Source organism: Cornus florida, unplaced genomic scaffold, assembly GCF_030987335.1.
Source record: "Cornus florida cultivar Cherokee Brave unplaced genomic scaffold, ASM3098733v1 CherokeeBrave_3.0.0_Hap2_Chr02, whole genome shotgun sequence".
Lineage (NCBI taxonomy): Eukaryota > Viridiplantae > Streptophyta > Magnoliopsida > Cornales > Cornaceae > Cornus > Cornus florida.
The window spans coordinates 85,493,322-85,499,321 of NW_026775572.1; positions in this window are offsets into that span (position 1 = coordinate 85,493,322).

The window sequence follows — 6,000 nt, forward strand, 5'->3', positions numbered from 1 at the left end:
ATCATGTTATAATGCCAAAAACATGTTATCAAAGGTATGCTAATAAATCAAGGTACACTAACAAAAGCATGTTATGCACCCAAAACCCGTCGTCCTAAGGTTTTCGAACCTAGGAGCTCTGATACCACCTGTGACGGCCTTGGTTTTTAGGCCAGTGCGTCCTATGTTAAATCGAATGAAAATCAAATAATGATTCAAGAATGTGGAAGCTAAAGTGAAATATGGTCTCTATAGATGTACATCACCCCTAAGACACAAGGATAGCTTCCTAAGAAGTCCCAAGACTCAATGGAAGCAAGAAGAGAACAAAGACTTTAAAATCCTATAAGAAATGGACCAAGGGTATTATAGTCATTTCACCCAGAATTGAATGCTACCAGGTACACCATTGGAAACATAATGAAAAATTAATGAATTTAGACTCAAGAATCACCTAATTCGGAGTCCGGACGGAAAAGATACGAATTTAAGAAGAAGAAGCATTCTCCGATTTGGAGATTTCAAGAACCTATCTCACTAAAAAAGTCATAACTTTCGGTAAGATTGGATTTTTTGAGTGTTCTTGGTGTCAATTTAAAACTGGTGTCAATTTAAAACTGACTTCAACATCTTGAGTTTAGGCTCAAGAATTACCTAATTTGGATTAGAAATGAATGAGTTACGGCCCTCTAAAGTTGACCCAAAGTTCTGTCCGAGATGCTGGAAGTGAACCGTGCATCAGGGAGGATCAGTCGGCTGAACCTCCATCATCAGCTGACTAAAATTCAATCATCAGCCAGCTGAACCCCAATCATCAGCCGGCTGATAGCTTATTTTTTTCTAAAATGGCTACTGGAATGCTACGAGACCATCATCAGTCGACTGATGATTGCCATCAGCCGACCGATGGACCCTGCTGCTGCGAAAAACTCTACTGCAACTCACTGTGATCCATGGGAAGGATGCTAGGATTAATTCTAAGGTTTTGTATGCTTCCCAAATGATTCAAACATGCTTCAAAACATCTTTAAACCTTAATTGAACAACCATTGCATGTTAAGTCGCAAGAAAACCTTGAATAATGCTCAATGCATGAGTTTTTGCATAAATTCTCATAAATCAACCATAAATAACTCAAAAGTTGGAATCAATGTATTTTTCAATATATGAACATGCACGCATATGTAAAATGATGTTTCAAACGCGCTAGATTGGCCTATGGCCTTATGGCATATTATATGCAAAATTTAACCCTTCAATGGATGAGTTTTCACATACTTCATAAACATAGTATGAAAATTAAATAGCATACATAGCTTAAAGTATCTTTGGCCCTTGGCCTCATTGCAATACACATATATAGAGTAGCCAAAGGTGTACTTAAGTACACATTACATGACTTGAACAATAAATATAATTATTTGACATAGTAAGCAAAATGGAACAAGATATGCTAACATGTTCATATTCTAACATAGCAAAAAAAATACTCCAAGTAGTCTAGCAAGTCTAAGATTGTTGTGCATCCCACATTATGGCTTCTTTACCTGAAAAACACCCAGTAACTTAGGAGTGAGTAAACAAGTTTACTCGTAGGGAATGCATGGGTTTATCTTTATACCAAGTTTGCAATCCAATACAATTTAATTCATATTATCAAGTGACAATAGAACTTTCAACATAACATAATGAGATGTAAATTCACAAAGTTAACAACTTGGAATTTAAATGCGAAATCAAGCCAAAGTGGATACTTGGATATTGCCCGGAGTAAAACCATACTCTTGAGATCACTTTAGGGCTATTAACCCATGGGTACCTTCCCCTAGTGCGCACTATAGTTCTAGAGGGACAATCCCCCGTACTAGAACCAAGTCCTAGCCTAGTCATGTTCTTGATAATATCGCAAGTTTCCAAAATCAACAAGTAGAGCAACAAGTTATGATATGTGATAAAACACAATGAGTTCCATGGATTACATGACTAAATCACTAGTTTAACATGGTAGAAATTAAGTAGACCAACTAGGTAATTTCTCTAGATTTCAAGAATTGTCCAAATTATTCCAATTTAATATATGACATGGAGTAATTCATGGCCATGTTTTATATCAAGTCACAAATGAATTACAAGCATGGTATAATTAATTTGAATTTAAATCAACATAAATCAATTAATCCTCTAGCTTTAAAAGCTCATTTAAATCATGCCAATTTAATACACAACAAAGATCAAGTCATGGTCATGCCATTTATCAAGTCTAAAATGAATTTCATACAAGTTACAATTAGTCATTTATTTCTTATTTCCATACAAGACATGCATATAACTTGGATATCACTATAAAAATAATTAAATTACTTGGAAGATAAATGATAACACCCCCTACCTCACAAGAGGATTGTTCCTCTTAAATCCAAGGAAAGCAAAGGAATCTTAAGTTTTCCTTCTAGGGTTATAAAGATGATGATGAGGCAAGGCTTTTGTATTCCAAGCTCAATGATCTAAGGCAAATGGAAGGGCACCAAAATAAAGCTTTAAACTATGACTCAAGCTTTGCTCTAATGGTGGTCAAGTTAGGGTTTGAGAGGAAAAGATGAAATATGCAAGAAGAAATATAAACCTTAAGTTAAATAGGTGGTGGGCTTCTCCATTCACTAGGTGCTCTTGCACTACGTCTCACACACACACTTGCAAGACTTAATCTTGTGCTTACACTTGTCATGAATCCAAGGTGTCTCCCTATACTAGATCACTAACCTACACTTGTCATGAATCTAAGTCAACATGTGCTCCAATCCTAGGCCAACAAATGAGTGAATCTCTACCCTCCATGTGTTAAGGGATAATGGCTCCAAGTGGTTTCACAACCAAGCTAACAAGTGGTACCTTAGGAATATGACACTTGTCACATTTTTGGAAATTGCAAAAAGGTTCTTTTTGAAAATATCTTCCAAATTAAATTACAAAATGGTCCCTAAGACGAAAATTAATTACATTACTTAATTACAAAAAAAACCCTCAAGTTTAAGGAAATTACCAAAAGTTATGCATTTATGCTCTTTACAAGGGAAGTGAACATTTAACATACTTTTCTATAAAAGTGCAAATGTAGATATCCTAGAATTCTAATATTATGGATGTATGCAAAGTTGGAGTCAAATCCGAACACAAAAAGTGGGATTATGCAAGGAAAAATGAAAAACGATAAAAGGACGAAATAGGGAAAAGACGAAAAAAAAAGAAATTGTTGATAATGAAAAGAAAGGGAAATGACCTGGTCATTACATATGGGATGAATGAATAGCATTAAACTTAGACCAAATACCTTCCACACACTTGGCAGTAGAAAGTTTTTCTGATATCAGGTGCATTGGTCGGCTGACAATTGATATCAGTCAGCTGATAGCCTCTCGAGACCAATTCCAGTGAGCTTGCTTATGAAAAAGGTCACAGTTTTAGTAGGCTAATCCTTGCCATCAGCCAGCTGATGATGCAGTTTTAGTAGGTTAATCCTTGCTGTCAGCCTGCTGATCCTCCCTGAAGCCTTCCTTTTTTAGTTTTTCTTGGATAGCTTTCTTGCACCAACTTAAGAGGGTTATATCTCACTCGTTTTTAATCCAAATTAGGTCATTCTCGAGTCTAACTTCAAGAGATTGAAGTTAGATTTCCAATGGTGTCAACCAAGTACAAAAACTCAAACCTTACCGAGAGTTAGAATAGATTTAGTGAGATAGGGTCGTGGTATCTCTTAATCGGAGGATACCTCTTTGTTTTATTTTCATATCTTTTCCGTTCGGACTCCAAATCAGGTGATTCTTGAGTCTAACTTCGTTAATTTTTTGTTGTCTTGTCAATGGTGTGCATGGTAGCACCCTTTTCTGGCTAAAATGACCATTTTACCATTGGTCCATTTCTTATAGGGTTTTAAAACCTTTGTTTCCTTCTTGCTTCCGTTGAGTCTCGGGACTCTTCAAGAAACCACTTTTGTGTCTTAGGGATGATATACATCTCTAGAGGCCATGTTTCTATTTTATTTTTGCGTTTTGGATCTGGTTCGGGTCATCATAGGACGCACTGTGTTTGTAAAAATCCAAGGTCGTCACAGGTGGTATCAGAGCTCCTAGGTTTGAAAACCTTAGGACAACGGGTTTTGGATTCATACCATGCTTTTCTTGATTTGCTTTGATATGTTCATATGATTTTTTATTACCAGTTTTGTTGTGATAACGTGTTTACGTGCTTATGTGTTTGAAAGCCTTTGAACGTTTTCCCTTAGTTGCTTTAACATGATGGAATGCGATAAGTGTCATTATGTCTTATGTTTTCTCTCGCATGTGTTGCCATACTTTGTGTTTGTATGCTTTTGTTATATATATATGCATTGCATGTAGTTTTGTATGCATGTCGGCCAGTAGTCTGCATCTGTACTGACTTAGGTCTTCATGCATTGTTGCATACATTTTGAGAAAAGAGCATGCTAGTTGCTGCATATATGTGTTGTATAAGTTTGCTATTTATTGAGCATGTCGTAGAAACATGTGTAGGATATACGACCGTGTATATATTTGTGCACATGTCGTAGTTTATGTCGTGCTAGTATCATTAGTGATATCGTTGTAGATATTTGTGCACATATGTGTTTAGGTATTTTTTAAGGTATTTGATTGGATGTCTATTTACGTAGTTGGACATTTTTATTGCATTGAGTATAGTGGGTGCGTAGTAAGTCATTCAATACATATTTATATATTATTCCATAAGTAGGTGCCATTTATGGGATACAGAAGGGCAAACCATTGTTGCCGGTGCAGAATGTGATTCCAGTGATTCCAGCAAACCATTGTCGTCGGTACAGAATGTGATTCCGGTTATTCTAACAAACCATTGTCGTAGGTGCAGAATGTGATTCCAATAATTCCAACAAACTATTGTCGCCGGTGCGGAATGCGATTTCGGTGATTCCAGCAAACCATTTTTGCCGGTGCAGAATGTGATTCTGGTGATTCCAACAAATCATTTTTATGGGTGAGGAACGAGATTCTGGTGATTCCAGTGCATCATTATTGAATAATTGATGGATAGCTGCTACCCATAGGTTGCGAAGAGGCATTCAATTGTTGTAGGTGCGGAACTTAATTCCGGTGATTCCAACACATCATTTATCGCAGGTGCGGAATTTAATTCCGGTGATTCCAGCACATCATTGTTTCAGGTGTGGAATGTGATTCCAGTACAACATTGTCATTTTGCATTATGTCGTTCACATATTTACGATTGGGTCATGTGTTCTTCTTTGTGAGTATATGCTACTTGAGTGTCAATTACTTACCTAGGTACATAGTATTGCATTCAAGTTGCATACATAGTTTACATAGATTTTGAGATTTTGACGTGGTCACTATATATATGTATGATTTTTGACTATTTGTTTTATTCTATTTCATCTTTCCTGCACTTTTGTTGGGGTTTTGTTACCGTGGTTATCAGGAATGAGATGTGAAAGCTACATAGTTGACTTCTGCTTTGAGGACTTAGTTGTCTATGATTGGGATCTTGATCCAGCTTTTTGTTTCCAGTATGTGACATTAGGATAGGACAGCTTTGGGTCGGTGTTTTTCGGTTTCGTGGAGTCCGATCCATTGGCGTGAGGGCATAGACTTGTCAGGCTTTGGATTCATGACTGAAGGTTGTTGGTAATGGTGTTTTGCAATGTAGGAGCTACTGGCTCTACTTGTACTGAGGATTTAAGGCCTTTAGCGTAACGGTGCCTATGACATTGTTGTCAGAGTTTTGGGATTAGCTACCCCAACTCTTGCAGATGCCTGGTTCCCGTAGTGCTTTTGGTAATGATCATTTTTGACATTGATGTCTTTATATCGAAAAGTTTCTTTATGGGTTGACATGCTAGGGGCATGTTATGAACTAGTGCCTTATACTATCATGCTACCTTACTAACGAGTAAGTGTGGGCGAGTACAGGTCATTGTTCGTACTGCCATATCATTCTTAGCCATCTGTC